Raw genomic sequence first — 19,271 nt, 5'->3', positions numbered from 1 at the left:
TTGTCATAGTGTTGCGGAAGCTAAATGTATATAGTGTGAATGAGTCACAACTACTATACCAAAAATTATGACAACCACTAAATAATAAACAAGACAATAAGACAACAATAAAAGAATACCAGAATTTACGAGGTTCGGCCAATTTTGCCTACTTCCTCGGACACAATCAATATTTTATTCCACTCCAAAATTACAAGTGAAATAATACTAAAGAGAAAAGATACAAATGCCTTAAGAAGATAAAAAAGGCAAATGAGAGGTGTGTTTAAATCCTAAACATTAGGTCTCCTTTTATAGGATGAAATTCCCATTCAAAATTGTCATCCACCGATGTGGGACTTTTGACAATTCCAACAAATCTCCACCTTGGCAAAATTTCACATCTTCAATTTTCTCTCAATAACAAATTTTGGTTGTGTCTTCATCTTCAATCTTTAGTGTTCAACAATATTGATCAAATCCAAACAATGTTGAAACTTGACCGCAGTCACCACTTTTGTCAGCATATCAGCAGGGTTCTCCGTAGTATGAATTTTCTTCACCGTGACTCCACCTTCTTCTATGATTTCTCGTATGAAATGATACCGAACATCAATGTGCTTCGTCCTTGCATGATAAACTTGGTTCTTCGCTAATTGAATAGCACTTTGACTATCACAAAAAATTGTAATATTTTTTTGTTCAATACCAAGCTCCTTTAGCAACCCCTGAAGCCAAATTGCCTCCTTCACAGCCTCTATAATAGCCATGTACTCTGCCTCTGTTGTAGACAAAGTAACTGTTGACTGCAAAGTAGACTTCCAACTAACTGGTGCCTTTGCAAAAGTAAACACATAACCAGTAGTTGACCTTCGTTTGTCCAGATCACCCGCAAAATCTGAGTCACAATATCCAACTACAGACCGATTGCCTTCCTGCTCAAAAACTAACCCAACATCTATAGTACTATGAATATACCGTAGAATCCATTTCACAGCTTGTCAATGCTCCTTTCCTGGATTATGCATATATCTACTAATAACTCCAACGGCTTGTGAAATGTCAGGTCTCGTACAAACCATTGCATACATCAAGCTACCAATAGCATTTGCGTATGGTACCCTTGACATATACTCCTGTTCAGTTTCATCCTTTGGCGACATAGTAGTACTTAGCTTAAAATGGGGAGCAAGTGGCGTACTAATTGGCTTAGTCTTCTTATCTATGCCAAAACGCTGTAGTACTCTCTTCAAATATTCTTTCTGAGATAAACAGAGTTTCTTTGAACGTCTATCTCTTATTATCTCCATGCCAAGAATTTTCTTTGCCTCACCCAGATCCTTCATCTCGAACTCCTCCTTCAGTTGAATCTTCAACTTATCAATTTCTTCCGAATTCTTGGAAGTTATCAACATGTCATCAACATATAGGAGAAGATATACAAAGGAACCATCATTAAGTTTGCGCAAATACACACAATGATCGTATTTGCTTCTCTTGTACCCTTGCCGCAACATAAACTTGTCAAATCGCTTGTACCATTGTCTAGAAGATTGTTTCAATCCGTACAACGATTTTTCAAGTTTGCATACCATATTTTCTTTTCCAGCAACTTTGAATCCTTCTAGCTGATTCATGTAGATTTCCTCCTCCAAGTTTCCGTGTAAAAACGCAGTTTTTACATCCATCTGAACTAGTTTCAAATCCAACTGTGCTACCAAAGCTAACATAATTCTAATGGAGGAATGTTTTACAACTGGAGAAAATACTTTATTGCAATCAATTCCCTCCTTCTGAGCATATCCTTTGGCCACCAATCTTGCTTTGTAGCGAACATTTTCTTGGTTAGGAAATCCTTCTTTCTTTACAAATACCCATTTGCACCCAATTGTTTTCTTTCCCTTCGGGAGATTGGCCAATTTCCATGTATGATTCTGATGAAGGGACTGCATTTCTTCATTCATGGCAATCCTCCACTTATATTCTTCTAAACTTTGAATTGCGTCTTTATAAGTGGTAGGAACACCATCAGCTACAATTGAGGTTGCGCAAGCAACCGTCTCTATGAGAGGAACAGGTTTCGTTATTATCCTTTTTGGCCTGCTGGTTGCTATTGATTCAAGTTGTTATCGAGGTTCCTGAGTTGGAATCTCCCTCTCTACTGGCTCTTCTTCCAGAGGGTAATCTTCATGAGTTTCCTCCTCTGCTTCTTGTGTAGGAAAAATAAATTTTTCCTCAAACTCCACCTGCTTTGATGCACCACCAGTTTGTTTGACATCTTCAACTGTCACCTTATCTGTTATGGCAGATTCATCAAAGGTAACATCTCTGTTGCATATAATATTCCTTGTCTCTGGACACCATAAGCGGTATCCTTTGACTCCAGAAATAATCCCCATAAATATAGCCTTCTTTGCTCTCGGATCTAATTTTGACTCTTTCACATGATAGTATGCAATTGAGCCAAACAGGTGCAAAGAGTCATAATCTACAGTAGGTTTTCCATACCATTTTTCAAATGGTGTCTTGCCATTTGAGGTGGCATGCATATGTAATTGCCTCAGTCCAAAATTCTTTGCCCAAGCCAGTATTGGACAACATACGCCGTACCTTCTCTAGTAAAGTCCGGTTCATACGTTCTGCCAATCCATTCTGTTGTGGTGTATGTCTGACAGTGAAGTGTCGGACGATGCCATCATTTTCACAGACCTTATTGAAATGATCATTTTTGTATTCACCTCCATTGTCTATGCGAATACACTTGATCCTCCTGCCTGTTTGATTCTCCACCATTGTCTTCCATTTGAGAAAAAATCCCAACACTTCATCTTTCCTCTTCATTGTATACACCCATACTCTTCGGGAAAAATCATCAACAAAGGTTACAAAATAGTGCTTCCCACCCAATGAAGGTGTTTTGGAAGAACCCCAAACATCGGAGTGTACATAATCCAAAATGCCTTTAGTATTATGGATCGCTGTACCAAATTTAACCCTTGTCTGTTTCCCTTTGACACAATGCTCGCAAAACTCCAAGTTGCAAGTCTTTACGCCTTTTAACAATCCTTGATCAGATAGAGCTTTCAAGGATTTCTCTCCAGCATGTCCCAAGTGCATGTGCCATAGCCTGGTTGCTTCTGCCTCTTTGTCATCACTGGATGTCACTGTCACTGTCCCAATAACTGTACTACCACGATAGCGGTATATGTTATTGTTCTTCCGATTAGCCTTCATTACCACTAGTGCACCGGAGCATATTCTCATCACTCCATTTTCTGCAATGATTTTGAACCCTTTTGATTCTAGGGCTCCCACAGAGATGAGATTCTTCTTCAAACCTGGTACATATCGAACATCTGTTAATGTTCTGATCATTCCATCATGGCTTCTTAATCTTATTGAACCAATGCCATATGAGGTAAGAGGGCTGTTATCCGCTGTGTGGATGACTCCATATTCTCCTTCTTGAAAATTCACGAACCAGTCCTTGTTGGGACACATATGATAGCTACAAGCCGAGTCCATCAACCATATGTCTGATGATATTGATAACTCTGTTGTAACTAATGAGAAGTCTGAATCATCACAATCAGCTACATTTGAATCCATAATGGCCTTTCCATTGTTATGTCTGGCCTTATTCTTCAACTTCAGACAGTCTTTCTTCCAGTGCCCCTTTTCTCGACAAAAGGCACATTCATCTTTGCTGGGTCTAGATCTCGACTTGGATCTTCCCTTCTTAGTCCTTGTTTGATTTTGAGGACGACCCCTCACAATTAGTGCTTCTCCTTCTCCGCCCTTCTGTTTTTCTCCCTTTCTTTGTTCATAGCTGTACAAAGCCGAACAGACTTCTCTGAGAGAAATTTTGTCATTTTCATGGAGTAGAGTAGTTTCAAGGTGCTCGTACTCATTAGGAAGTGACCCCAACAACATCAAGGCCAAGTCACCATCATCAAAAGTTGCATCCATATTTTGCAAATCTGTGACCAATTTATTGAAACTGGTGATATGTTCATTCATTGTGGTACCAGGAACATAGGTGAAGCGAAACAGTCTCTTCTTCATGTATAATTTATTTTGACTGTTTTTCTTCAAAAATTTATCCTCCAGTGCTTTTCATAATTTACTTGCAGAAGTTTTCTTTGTGTATGGATATTTCTGCTCTCTAGCAAGGTAGGATCGAATGGTACCGCAAGCAATACGATTGATAATTTTCCAATCTTCTTCTCCAATAACATCTGGCTTCTTTTCTTCAATGGCAAGATCTAGCCCTTGTTGAAAAAGAACATCTAGAACCTCGCCTTGCCACATCCCAAAATGTCCTGACCCGTCAAAAATTTCTACCGCAAATTTCACATTTGACACAATTCTTGTCATAAGCGAAGATGCCAACGATGACGTATTATTGACACTTGATGTAGATTCTTATTGTTTATTGTCTTCCATTTTGACACAAATATTATTTAGTAGCTAACGACACAAATCAAGATTATTTCCTTTCTGGTGTGGAAGATCAGACTAAACTGCAACCACAGAGCATACTCAGACATAACCTTGACTCAGTTACCAAGATAGATCTTTTCTGATGTGGAAGATCAAACTATGCTGCAACCACAGAGCATACTTAGACAGTACCTTGGCTCTGATACCAATTGTTGCGGAAGCCAAATGTATATAGTGTGAATGAGTCACAACTACTATACCAAAAATTATGACAACCACTAAATAATAAACAAGACAATAAGACAACAATAAAAGAATACCAGAATTTACGAGGTTCGGCCAATTTTGCCTACTTCTTTGGACACAATCAATATTTTATTCCACTCTAAAATTACAAGTGAAATAATACTAAAGAGAGGAGATACAAATGCCTTAAGAAGATAAAAAAGACAAATGAGAGGTGTCTTTAAATCCTAAACATTAGGCCTCCTTTTATAGGGTGAAATTCCCATTCAAAATTGTCATCCACCGATGTGGGACTTTGACAATTTCAACACATAGTACCCTGACTCGGTGAGTGAATTTCCTTGTGAAGAAACTGCACCCTCGAGCCATTCACCTTATCAAACCTCTCTCTCATATCCTCCCAGACCTTATATGAACTCGATACATACAACACACTACTCGGTAAACCAGGTCTAACAACATTCATAATCCATAAAAGGACAATAACATTCACCTTTTCCCATAGATCATGTAATTCTCGTGCAAATCTAGACTTAGGATATCGACCATCTACAAACCCTAGCTTGCTTTTCCCTAGCAGTCTAATTTACATAGCTCGACTCCACAATGCATAGTTTTGAGATCAGAGAACTACCTAGTATATCGGTTGGTTGGAGGTACAAGGGGTGATTGTGGTCAATTGTAGGGAAGACACTTCCTCCAGTTGTAGCATTCACTGGATTTGAGGTTTCAGCAGCATTTGCAGGAGTAGTACCATTGATTTCGTCTTCAATCGCCATCTCTAACTAGATAAGGATAGAAACAACAAATAACCCAAGCCCTAGCTTCAATTGAGTTCCGTCACGAGAATTCACCTACTTAGTTGAGTGAATCAAAGAAACTAATGAAGACTGCTGAGCTATCGAGTGCCGGCGATCGGTATCGTAGGCTTTGATACCATGATAACTTCCATGAAAATGGAGTTTGCAGCTTGAGAGAAGACGAAGAAGAGGATCGAATCAGAGAAGATGCAAAAATGCTCTATATTTCTAGGAAATGAATTATACTCTAACTGCTACATGTACAGTGTATTTATAGCTGTAACTAACTAACTAACCAACTACCTAACTATTACACAAACACCTCTAATAGCTTAACTAACTTAAGATGAGCTGGATCGTAGCTGGAATATTTAAACAACAACTTAAACTTTACTTTCACACGCTTATTGTTCAACAAGTGTATTTCACGCGATGGGGGTTGACAGGGTCGGGTGTTAGTTGATCGTATTTTGTGAATGGATAAAGTGTCTAGCTGAAAATGGCTCAGTTGAATAGTCTAACTTGTCGTTAGGGACAACGTAAATGGGCCGTTTATGTATTTCACTTATTTTAGTGGATTCCAAGGGGTCATGCCATTCATGAACGAACTACGTATACATATGATCAATAATATATGGAATTGTATAACCATCTAATAGATTGACAATTTGTTGTTTGAACGATTACTTCTGTGAAGTTGTTGATCATATCAATTACCAAACCTTAGACATTCTAAAAATTTATTTGCTAAAAAATTGTGGAACTTGCGATTCCCTGTTGGAGTTTTATTTTTCAAATGGTATACGTATTATCTTAATTCTACTGTCCAACAACTGACCCATAAAACACAAATACGACCGATTTAGGTAAACCTTACACTTCTTTATTTATCATATGCCCACAAAGAAGAAACATCTGCAGGAGCACGAAGTACATGTTAAACCAGCTATTTCGTCGACATTTATTTTATCCTTATTTTCTAAAGGAAATTGTTAAATATATCATATTGTACTAGTACAATAGACAATAACGTCGATAACAAATAACAACTAGATATAGAGAATCATTTCACTGCTGCTTTTCAATACCAAAGGAATGGTATGTTGAGTTTGATAGAACGTTTGTTTTCTGGTTGAGTTGGTCCAGCGTTGGTTTCAAATCCCTGTGAGAAAACAAAACAAGAAAGTCAATGGCACATTGCCTTAGAATTTTTATTTATACAAGTAGATTCTTGAGTTTTTTAGTTGAAGAATCACCCTTTAAAAATACAAAAATTAAAATTAAAACTATATAGAGTTTTTGGATCTGACAATTAAGTCTTTCATGAAAATCTTTGTTTAATAAGAGTTGGATCCAAATATATAAGTGATAATATAATTAGGAAAAAAAAATATTTTTGCTAAAAGTTTTAGGGTAGCAACTCACGTCTTGAACAGCTTCCTGGAGTAGTTTTATTTGTCTTTTGGTTACAGTTTTTACCTGGGAAATTGAAAAAGTAAAATTATATAATATTATTTTTAAAATATACGTAGTTACATTTAATTTTATAAGGAGAAGGGCAACACTTGATTACCTTTCTATCAATTGTCCAGACAACACCTTCGGTGGCAACACTTGAAATATTTTTTGCCATCCAATTTTATTTGATTTGGATCAATAGTTCCAATGGCTCTGTCTACATCTTTTTTATCAGCAGGAACTTTCAAATCATTATCCATCTGTGATAAGAAGTAAAGCAATATTAAGAATCTGAAACATAAGGCAAATGACCTTCTACAACAAATTAAATTATTTTATATAAAAAAAAATTAGAATATTGTCCTTGGATATATGTTAAACATTTTGTGTTACATAAAATATAATTCTTGTTTACCATAGATAAGAAGGGATCGGGCCATAATCCGATCTCGTAGACGATTCCAATGACAACAAACTTTCCTTTATTGCTTTCATGTACCAAATGAGCCTCCAAATTAAACCTGCATTTGTTAATATAAATGAAATCGTCATGCAAATAAGATTTTAAAATGGTTTAATACATATCATGATATTGAGTTTCATTTATCTTCAAGTATCCTCCATCATCCCATCTCAACTGCATTTGTAATTATAAAATGGTTTAATACATATCATGAGCAGTACGTGTAGTCTTCACAATATGCAATTATTATACTCGTAGCTAGCAGTTATTTTTCTTCTTACCATTATATCATGGCCTCTGTTCAAGAGGTTTGTAGCCCTTTTGAAGTATTCCCAAGTTTGAAACTACTTCAGCCCTTAAGTCAAAAAGATCAATAGGAGACTGCAATTTGCCACTATAGTCTTCCCAACATCTGCAATTGCCCAAACATAAAGAAAGTTTTAACTCTGTACACTAACACAACAAATAATTTTTGCACTAGCTGAGTGGTCATCGATCTAAAACATAATAACTACGAGTAACTGTTTATAAAAAGTGTGCATTAGTAGCCTAAAAACATAAGAGAGGTTAAGTATATTGATAGTGCAAAAATTATTTACACTCTCATTTGTATAAGTTAATTCCAAAATAAAAGGCCAGACATGCGCTAAAATAAAAAAAATAGATTTGGAAAGACACTGGAGATGCTATTTCTAATGATCTTAACCTACCAACTTCTCCAGATCTTGCAAGAAATACACTTGAAAGGAAAAGAAACGAAATGCACAACAATTTGGTTATTGCTGCCATCCTCAATTCATCATTATATCTTCAACTATTGAAATGTTTTGTAAGTTGGTGATCAAACTCTGAGAATTCATCGATCAATTTATAGGGAGAGTAAGGTAATGTGAAGCTGACAAAAAAGAAGCTGATTTTGACTAGGGGTGGCAAATGCGCTGCTTGGACTGTATCTGGGCCGGCAATTAAATGGGTCATTGCCCAATTCTGCCCAAAGTTTACTTGGGTTAATATGAATTAGGTCAAGATGGGCTATACAATAGGTTGTAACCCAACCCGTCCAAATTAACCAAAACCTTTGCAATATTATCAACTTTCTTATGTTTTGGAATAAATGTCAATTCATGCCTAATGATTTCTTTCCTCAATTTAGATTTAGAACTTTATTTGATAGTTCTTTATCTTGTAATACTAACAAAGATCAGAATAATAAAAATAAAATAAAATTAGAACTGTCCACCCACCTCCAACCTGCCTTCAACTCACCTCCCACCACCCCAACCCCCACCCTACACCCGAACTCCCACCCCTACCCTGAATATAAATATTATTTAGAGTACTTTCTTTTCATGTTCTTTATAGAGTATTTTTTTTTTTCATTTCAACAAAATGAATATTTTCTTTTTATGATGTTGAAAAGTATTTTCTTTCATTTCAATAAAATAAGTACTTTCTTTTCATGATATAAAAATTTTATTTTCTTTTCACAAAATGAGTACTTCCTTTTCATGTTGTAGAAAAATAATTTCTTTTATTTAAAAAAAAAGAGTAATTTCATTTCATGTTGTTGAAATAGTATTTTCTTTCATTTCAATAAAATAAGCACTTTCTTTTCATATCGTTGAAAGAGTACATTTGTTTTGTTTCAAGAAGGAAAAGATTATTTTCTTTTCAATTATGAAGTTCAAATTTTTTTTTTTTTTTGATGAAACAAAAAACTTTATTTATTACCTGTACCCAACAAATAACTGTACAAAAATCCTAGCCAAGCATGCGAGTGTCCCTAAATGTTTATCCTCTCTTTACTCACTTCTCTTTTCCCAACTGTCTTCCTACTCTATTGTTGTCATTGCTTCCTATACAATTGATCTATCCACTCCCTCTCATTCCTGCTACCTTTCCTGTTTAAAAAATGTACTACTCTAATCTTGCATTCTTGTTGGACTTGTGCACAGATAACGCCAGTTGTAGGGACTCGCTCGTTCTATTGAGCTTCATTCCTTGCCCACCATATTCATTTTTTGTTGTACCTCTCTGCATCCATTTTAATAGAAGTTGTAGGCATACCGACGAGAATTTGCACTAAAAAAAATAAATGTTCCATTGTCTCTTGTTGGCTTCCACAAATCAGGCACCAGTTGTCTTGGCTTATCTTCAACCTTAGCAATATATCCTTCGTAAGTAGTATTGACACTCAATTTTGACCCTCCATATTTAAAAATTAACTTATGCAGGCTTCCTAGTCAAAATGATAAAAATATAAATTTTTGCACATTATTTAACTTTAATGTAATTTATTAATAATTATTCTTATTCTGATAAAATATAGAAATTTTTATCATTTTATTATAATTAGTTGAATACTACCATTTTTATGTATTTTTCTAACTTTTAAATAATTTATTGATAATTATTCTATTTTTTAAATATTGTGATATTCTATCAATTTATTATTTTTTCAATAAAATAATAATTACTACAACATAATTGTAGCAGTTACATATTTAAACAAAATAATACAACATTTTCCTAATTAAATAATTATTCTAATTTATAGTACATTCCAATAATTTCACGGAAGCCGATAAAGTTTATTTTAAAATACGGATCAGGTCCAGCCAAATCTAACGTCTTGTCACATCTGATATGACAGAGCATCATGTTTTGACTTGATGTGACTCGATGTAACAAGTCGTATCGAGATGACAAGTCACATTGATAAGACATGACTTCCTTTCAATTTTGACCACATATCTTTTCTATATTTTACATTTTTTGTACTAAAATTTGGTCTACATATTTTTTTTAACAAACTCATTATAAAGTACAAAATGTACTACATACATATCGGGCACATCAGATATTTTTTTAAAGGGGGGCTTCCTAAAAACCCTAAGGGGGATTCTTATTTTTAAACTCTCATATTTCGAGAGAGCTAGCGGCCGATATTCTCTTTCCCCATTTTCCCCCTCTCGAGCTCTCTCTCATTCTTAAGAGATGACTGCCGCTCATCTGTCTTTTCTCACTATTGTTGGCCGAAATCCGGTGTCAATGACGAGCCACCAAGGCCACCATCATTGCCGCCTCCATCTTCCCTTTACAGGCCATTACAAGCTATCACTTTACAAAAACAAATCAGGAAATTTTCATCTATAAAACCTAAAGTTTTGGCTTCTATTTCTTTGGTCTTCTTCTCCTTTTCCTTTACAGGTAAACCCAGATCTTTTCAGATCTAGTTGACAGTTTTTCGGCGACTGTCGTATATCATTGTTGGCCGTATTGTTTTGCCAGACTGGTCCATCTCCATTTGGGAACATTATTTTTCACTATCTGGCTGTGTCTGTCGTTGTTATTGTTACCTTAGAATATTCAGACTAAGTTCAGTATTGTTCTGGATGTTTTTCTTGGTTATCGTTGCCTCTTAACATTGCCTGTAAAAGAAGCTTGACCGGAGGAATTAATTTTCGCGAGCCTCATATTTTGGGCTACTGTTCTGGTTCATTACTGCTACAGCTCCGTCGAAACACCTGTTTCCAACAGCTCTTAGACCAGACTGATTTTGGAAATACTTGTTTGGTGTTATTTTCATTCTAAAATTTGAACTGAGATTTGGAACTTGTCTCTGTTTGTTCATTGTTTCGGCTACTGTGAAGGATTGGTGGTGCCTCTTTGTTGGGATTATTTTGCGTACTCTGTATGTCGTTAAATGCTTATGAACAAAATATTGATTGTTGCCGTAAGACTATTTTCTCCAGGCTATTTTGGAACGACAAACAAAAATTGCTTTATTGATACTATTGCTGATGAGAATAACTTTTGAGGTCACGATGCCCCGAATAACCCTCCGGACTAGGCCCTGAATAATAAAGCGATGATGATAAATATCGGAAAATAAAAGACGAGGATGTGACGAACTAATTGTAACGACGCGACCGATCATTTTGAGAGTATTAGCCCCGAACCCCTATTTATTGCTTCCTCCATCTAAATTTTTGGTTACGTGACTCGCCGGGAGGTTTGGATTTTGGTTTCAGAGTGAAATGGGACACATAGTCCCTAAATTGGGAGTTTAAGTTCTAGGAATTTACCGTAGTTTGAATTGTGTGAAGACGATTCCGGAATGGAGTTTCGACGGTTCCAATAGCTCTGTATGGTGATTTGTGTTCGAATGTTGAATTGGAGGTACGTAGGTCATTTTAGCATCAATTAGCGAAAGTTGAAAAATTGGATGATTTTTGAAAAGTTTGACCGGGAGTGAACTTTTTGATATCGGGGTCGGATTTTGATTCCGGAAGTTAGAGTAGGTCCGTAATGTAAATTATGACTTGTATGCAAAATTTGAGGTTAATCGGACTTAATTTGGTATGTTTCAGCGTCTGATGTAGAAGTTTGAAATTTTAAAGTTCATTAGGCTTGAGTCGATGTGCAATTCGTATTTTTAGCATTGTTTGATGTGATTTAAAGACTCGACTAAATTAGTATGATATTTTAGGACTTGTTGGTATATTTGGTTGAGGTCTCGGGGACCTCAGGTTGATTTTCGGATGGTTAACGGATCGAAAATGAGACTTAGTGCATTGTTAAAGCTGGGACTCTTCTGGTGTGATCGCACCTGCGAGGGGTTGGCCGCAGGTGCGGCTGGGATTGTGCAGATGCGGAGCTGGGGCTGGCCTGGGGTGGACGCAGGTGCGAAGGAAAATCCGCATCTGCGAGCCCGCATGTGCGAGGAGGTCTATGCAGATGCAGAATAGTGAGGCGAAGGTTGTTTCCGCATAAGCGGATCATGGGCCGCAGAAGCGCGTCCGCAGGTTCGGAACCTGGAGCGCAGGTGCGGAACCTGGAGCGCAGGTGCGGGCCCTAGGGGAGTTAAGTGATTTCCGCAGAAGCGGAGGATTTTACTGCAAAAGCGGTTTCGTAGGTGCGAAAAGCCTAGGCAGATTATATTAAATCGAGGGTTTGCGATTTTCTTCATATTTTGAGACATAGAGCTCGGATTGAGGCGAAATTTCGAGGGTTTTGCAGAGAAAACATTTGGGTAAGGATTCTTGACTTATTTTTGATTAATCTCCACTAAGATATCATTTATTCTTCAATTAAGTAAGGATTTGGGTTGAGAAATTTGTGAAAAAGGTGGAAAAATTCTTAGGTAGAATTTTGAGAATTTTGTATTAGATTTAAGTAATTTTGGTATAGGTGAACTCGAAATCGAATGGGTGTTCGTATTTTGTAATTTTTGGGTGATTTTTCGATTTTTTGCTAAAGTCGTAGATTTATTATTTAAATTAATTTCTTGTAGTTGTATTTATAGTATGTAATTGCTTTTGGATAGGTTTTGGCCCTTCGGAGTTGGAAAGTCTAGGGAAAGGCATTCTTATCGATTGATTGAGTGAGATTTGAGGTAAGTGACTTGTCAACCTTGTGTGGGGAACCCCCCCTTAGGTTTTGATACTGTTATGATATTTGGAATACGTGAAGGCCATGTACCTGAGGTGACGAGTGCGTACTCAGGTTAAATGTTAAAAAATCTTGTTCTTGCTGAGTAGTTTTATTTTAATTCCTTAACTGAGTTGTTCTACCCTGTGTAATCTTCATGTTTAGCCTAATGTCGCATGCCTACATGTCTTAACCCTTACTTGTAATTTGTGCAACATGCTTAGTTAAATTACCTGATTTCTTGATCTTGTATTCAGTCTTTAACTGTAGGATTCCTTGCTGTAAATTCGTTGTTCCATAGGTTATGAGTTGTGTATTTACTTTTGGGACTACGAAGCGGTACCTCGGGACCTCCCCCTATTGTGTATTTACTTTTGGGACTACGAGGCGGTACCTCGGGAGTGCCCCTGTTACATATTTACTTTTAGGACTACGGGGTGGTACCTCGGAAGCTCCCCCGTTGTGTATTTACATTTGGGACTAAGAGGCGGTACCTCAGGAGCGCCCCTGTTGTTTACCTCTATTTGATGTGTTGTTACCTTTTTGTAATTTCTCATTGTTAAATTCTCTGTCATTTCATTATATTATTGTATCTTGTGCCTTGTTCCCTTTTTATTCCAGTAGGGCCTTGGCCTGACCTCGTCACTATTATACCGATGTTAGGCTTGGCGCTTACTGGGTACTGTTGTGATGTACTCATACTATACTTATGTACTTCTTTTCTTGCAAATCCGGGTACTGCTTACCAGACTAGGTACCAGTGAGGTAGACTATACGTGGAGACTTCAAGGTATATCTGCCAGCGTCCGCAGACCTCGGAGTCCCCCTCTATCTCTATGATGTTGCTTTCTTTATTTTATTAGACTCTGATGTATAGAGGCAATTAACATTTTCTCTTTAGAGCTTGTTACTCGTTTCTACCGGGTTTTGAGAGTTGTAAATATTTTGAACCGCAGTTCTTATTTATTTCAGATCTTGAGGTTGAGTTTTATCTTTATATTCAGTTATTCCGCAAAATTGTTAGGGTTACCTAATCTTAGAGAATAGGTGCCATCACAACATTCTACGGAGGGAAATGTGGGTCGTAACACCAATAAAATCTATGGAGGGCGACACGATTGTCACCAGAGTCGCTATCGAGGTGGTTCCCCTTCTCACGTCTAGACGGATATTGAAAGATACATATCTGAGCCTCTATAATATTTTTAAACTATTATCCAAAAACCTTTTCCAAAAATAATTGTAAAACAATATTTCAAAAAAATAAAACATTTCAAATCATTTTCAAGAACAATTTTTCAAAAATTATTTTTAAACAAATACCATTTCAAAAACATGACACTCTATTAGTTTGACTTTTACATATTATTTTACTAACAATTTTACTTCTATTGTCTTGCGAGGTACTTTATTTGAAATGCTTCGGAAAGATGAAGCTCGGAAACGAAGCATACCCCGTCAAACTCCCCACCTTGTTACTTCCCGTTCTAGATTGTACTCAAGACACAAGTATAGTAAAATACTAATAGATATCGTATTTACTTTTATTTATATGCTTAGCTTAGGCTCACTTATATGTGCTAGACTAACTATGCCTAGAATATCATGCTTAGGTAATAATCAATCTAAACGCCTAAACTCTAGTTAATAATAGTTCATATCGAGTACTTACATATTAGACGTGCTCTCGTGATTGGTTTGAGTAATTTGATTCATGTTAATTAGCTAATCGGACTAGTTAGCTTTACTTGAGTCAATTTGAGTTTGTGAATAATTTACTTAAGTTTAGTATAATTTTGGTATACTTAATTGTTATGGAATTTTTCTCTACTCTTACAATATTTTCTACTCATATACTCAAATTCATTTTTGTGGATAATTCTTTGGTTAACAATGTGATTATAAGATTTTAGCCTTTTAGTCATGTGTGAATTCTTACTCATAGGAATGAATTATTTTAGTTTACACATAGTCTTTCATTGGAAAATTATTCTTTTCTTGCTTGTATATTCTTGATAAGTCTCCCTAAGCCCTATTTATTCGACTAACTCTTTAGGATAAAATCTGGATCATTCTATTGTCACATGTAAGATTTATGTGAATAATTTCTTTTCCTTACTCCCCTATTTGTGATAAGTTTTCTAATTTACTTGATTATTCCTTTTATGTTAGTTGATGACTATTTTTATTCAAAGATAATTTGTTACTTCTCATTATATATATTCAACTAGGGTTGATCTTGTATAGTTAATCACTTAGTTTCAAATTATAAGTCAAGATTTTTCCTTATACTTTCCTTTGAATCCAATTCTTCCAATCAAACTCCAAAAATATTTTCGTTTATTAATTTGCTTTGTACATTTTATTATACATATCTTGCCATAAATGAAATAGTTGTTGTAACAACCCGATCGGTCATTTTGAGTTCTAGTACGTCGTTTAACGGTTTGAGGCCTTGAGTAGTTTCACTTCATGTATCATGACTTGTACGTGTTGTCGGAATTGAATTTCAGGAAGTTCGGAGTTGATTCGGATGGAAAATTCCTAATTCGGAAGCTTTGTGTTGGAAGAGTTGACCAAGGTTTGGCTTTTGAGTTAACAATCTCGAAATCGGGATTTGAGGGTTCCAATAGGTCTGTATGATGATTTCAGACTTGGGCGTGTGTTCGGGTAGTCCGGGAGCATTTCGGCGCTTATTATGGAAGGTTGGTATTTTGGAAGTTTAAGAATTTCTTAAGTTTGATTTGAAGTAAATTTTGGTGTTATCGATGTTCGTTTGGGGTTTTGAGCCATGGAATAGGTTCGTATTGTGCATTATGACTTGTGCGTAAAGTTTGGCGTTATTCCGGGATGTTTAAGTATGAATCAGACGCGTTCGTCGAAGTTCGAATGTTTGAAAGTTTGGAATTTTTTCTAAGTTTGATCATGGTCTGACTTTAAGGATATCGGGTTCGTATTTTGGGTTTGGGACTTGGAATAGGTCTATTTCGTTATTTGAAACTTGCCTGCAAAATTTGGTGTTATTTGGAGTTAATTTGATATGGTTTGTAAGTTTGGTTGCAATTCTAGAAGTTCTTGAAGTTCATTATGATTTTCATGCGTTTTGGCATCCGATTCATAATGCAGTATGTTGTTTTGGCATTTTGATAGCGCTAACAAGTTGATACGATGTTTTTAGACTTGTGTTGTGCTTGTTTTGGAGCCCGAGTGCTCAGATGAGTTTCGAACATGTTCCGGAATGATTTTGAACAAAAAATTGACGTGGTGCCCAGGTATCGCAATTGCAACATTTTGCTTCGCATTTGCGAAGTCTGCCAATTTTACCTTGGTTCACAATTGCGAACATTTCTTCGCATTTGCGATTTCTGCCCATTTTGCCTTGGTTCGCAATTGCGGACATTTCTTCGCATTTGCGAGGTCTACCAATCTTTGTTTAGTCCATTCCTCTTACATTTTTACTTGGTTGGGCGATTTTTGGAGCTCTTGAAGAGTAGATTCTCACCATCTATTGTGAGGTAAGTTATTCCCACTTGTTTCGAGTTAAATACATGGATTATATATAGATTTTAATATGGAATTGGTGGAAATTGTGGGATTTTTGAAGAAAAACCTATAAATCCGTATTTTTGGATTTTGACCACGAAATTGGACGTGGAATTTGAAATAAATTATATATTTGAGTTCATAATGTTATGGGTAAAGTTATCTTCAAAATATTTTTGAATCCGGGCACGTGGGCCAGAGGATAGGCTTTACTTTTCGAGTGGAGTTGGGAATTGTTATAAATTAATTAATTATAAGCATTAGAGTATATTTTGATTGATTTGCGCATTGTTTGACTTATTTCAGAATATTTGGCTTTGAGTCGAGGTGGTAGAGAGTCATTGGAGCCGGTTATGGAACTTCAGAGGAGGTAAGTCTCCTTTCTAACTTTGTGAGGGAAAAATTACCACGTAGGTGATATTCTTGTTGTATGCTACATGTTGTGGGAGTTGCGCACGTATGAGGTGACGAGTGTCCGTGCGCATGCTAGAATTCCTGAGTATGTCCGAGTAGACTAGGATTCACACCATGCTTTATTTTAACTGGTTGAGTTATTATTGCCTGCTTAGTTACTTGATTTCGCGTTACGACCTTAAACTAGGCTTGCTTAGAGTGATAGACACGCTATTGTAGAGGTTTGACGAGCTACTTGATTAGCCGCAAAATAATTGTGCTTCCCTTACGAATTTCTCCCGCGTTGTGCGTTTTCATCAAGCTTCCTTAAATTTCATATTCACATGTATATTTATGAGTGGGGTCAAGGACCCGTTAAAGTATCATATTCTTATGGGATCGGGTCGTTCGCCTCGGCAGTATCATATTCTTGTGGGATCGGGTCGTTCGCCTCGGCAGTATCATATTCTAATGGGAACGAGCCACATCTCGACAGTATCATATTCTTATGATATCGGGTAGTTCGCCTCGGCTTTTTTATGAAATACTCTTATGGGATCGGGCCGTTCGCTTCAGCAACTTCATGAAACACTCTTTTGGGAACGGGTCGTTCGCCTCGGCAGAATCGTGCATAATATTTGACAAGAAGCCAGTGTATCCGTAAGTTTTCCTGATTTGAGTTGTGACGACCTATCTGGTGGGGGAGGTAAACGATAATTGAGAGTTTGTGTTTACTGTTTAGAGGAGGATCGTACCGCGTACTTAAATTTGTTTACACTGTTTATTTACCATGCCTCATATTTGTTTACTTTCTACTGTACTTAACTTATCGGACCATTATATTTGTTTACATATTTTATTACAATATTTATTTATCATGCCTCATACTTGTTTACTTTCTACTATACTTAATTTATCGAACCACTAGTAAGTGTCGATGTCGACCCCTCGTCACTACTTTTCTGGGGTTAGGCAAGATACTTACTGGGTACGCGTTGATTTACGTACTCATGCTATACTTCTACACTTATTGTACAGGTATATATTTCTGGTGGTTTTTTGGGCGCAAATGCATAGCTATTACGGGGACTTTACGGTGAGTTGCATTCCATGTTACGACCCGCAACATACATAGTTTCCATCATTATTTATCCTGTCAAACTTTTATTCCAGACAGATGTTGTATTGTTATTGTACCTTCTAGTAGATGCTCATTGTCACGACCCTAAATTTCCTTTGTAGGATGTCGTGACGGCACCTAGTCTCTAATACTTGGTAAGTCTAACAATATGTGAAAATATCAAATAAAAACATAAAATTTAAAAAACTTCAACAATTTCATCAATAGACTATAAGCTCAATACGTACAATTTCCCAAAACCTAGTGAGATATGAGTCACAAGCTTTAGATACAATGCTAAACAACCTATACATCATTGTCTATCAAAAACATATAGAAATAAGGAAAACATGGTAGAAGGGGACTCCGAGGCCTGTGGACGCGGGCATGTATACCTTGAAGTCTCCAAAGCAGCAATCCAATGCACTAATACCGAGGCTGATAGGATATACCTGGACCTGCACAAAACATGTGCAGACGTGTAGTATGAGTACACCACAACTGTACCTAGTAAGTGCCAAGCCTAACCTCGGTAGAGTAGTGACGAGGTCAGGTCAAGGCCCTACTAGTGAAAATAAGAAACAAGGCAGAAAATATAATGACATAATGAAATAGCAGGGAAGTGAAACAGCAAAGAATTTTCGGAAAGTAACAACACGGAATCAAGGAAACAAATTAAAACACGAAAAGATAACAAGGATTTTACATGTTAAGGAAACAACAACCGAACAACACAGCAAGTAGAGAAGATCATCAGGGGCACTCCCGAGGTACCGCCTCGTAGTCCCAAATCAAAAAAACAAATCACAGTCTTTCCTTATATCACCGCGGGAGCCTTTATATTTGGTTTTGAAAATCATTTTCCTGAAATAGCATCTTGCATTTTAGCACACCTTATCAAATTGCATGGCCTCTAGTAGTTCCCCTACTAGCCACGCGTATCAAGCCCATCTTATCTCACCGCATGTGTTTCAACACCCAAACCTTATACCACTGCATGTGTATCAATAATCACAACGGCACGGTAGAAACCTCGTGCGAATAATAACAATCGCATGGAAGAAACCTCGTGCATCAATAACAATAGCACGATCGAAACCTCGTGCAAACAACCAAACAATCACCTTAACAATAACACGAAAGCCAAAACACAACAACTAAATAAATGATATTTCACAACTTATACCTTGCCTCAAAAGAACCACGGCCTTGCAATTCAACACCAAACTCAACAACAAGATATTTCAAGGATAGCAAATTTCAAATAGAGAATTCCACAGTTAAGTGATAAATATGAAAATCAAGAAAAGTAAGTAATTCAACTAAACATGTGATACACGTTGCAAATATGAGATAAAACAAGTAGACATGTAAAATTAGGCTAAACGTGATG

At 36.6% G+C, this 19,271-nt stretch overlaps 1 long non-coding RNA gene across 1 annotated transcript; it reads right to left on the bottom strand.

Annotated features, from left to right (window-relative positions):
- Window positions 1-6,398: 6,398 nt before the first annotated feature.
- LOC107769051 (uncharacterized) lies at window positions 6,399-7,558 on the bottom strand. Its single transcript, XR_012705581.1, has 3 exons — window positions 7,342-7,558; window positions 6,894-7,186; window positions 6,399-6,630 (listed from the first exon to the last, which is right to left on the bottom strand). It is a non-coding gene; the product is annotated as an uncharacterized LOC107769051 (long non-coding RNA).
- Window positions 7,559-19,271: the final 11,713 nt, after the last annotated feature.

Source organism: Nicotiana tabacum, chromosome 22 (assembly GCF_000715075.1).
Source record: "Nicotiana tabacum cultivar K326 chromosome 22, ASM71507v2, whole genome shotgun sequence".
Classification (NCBI taxonomy): Eukaryota; Viridiplantae; Streptophyta; class Magnoliopsida; order Solanales; family Solanaceae; genus Nicotiana; species Nicotiana tabacum.
Note: the sequence above shows the minus strand (reverse complement) of the source record. Positions and strands in the feature narration are given on the sequence as shown.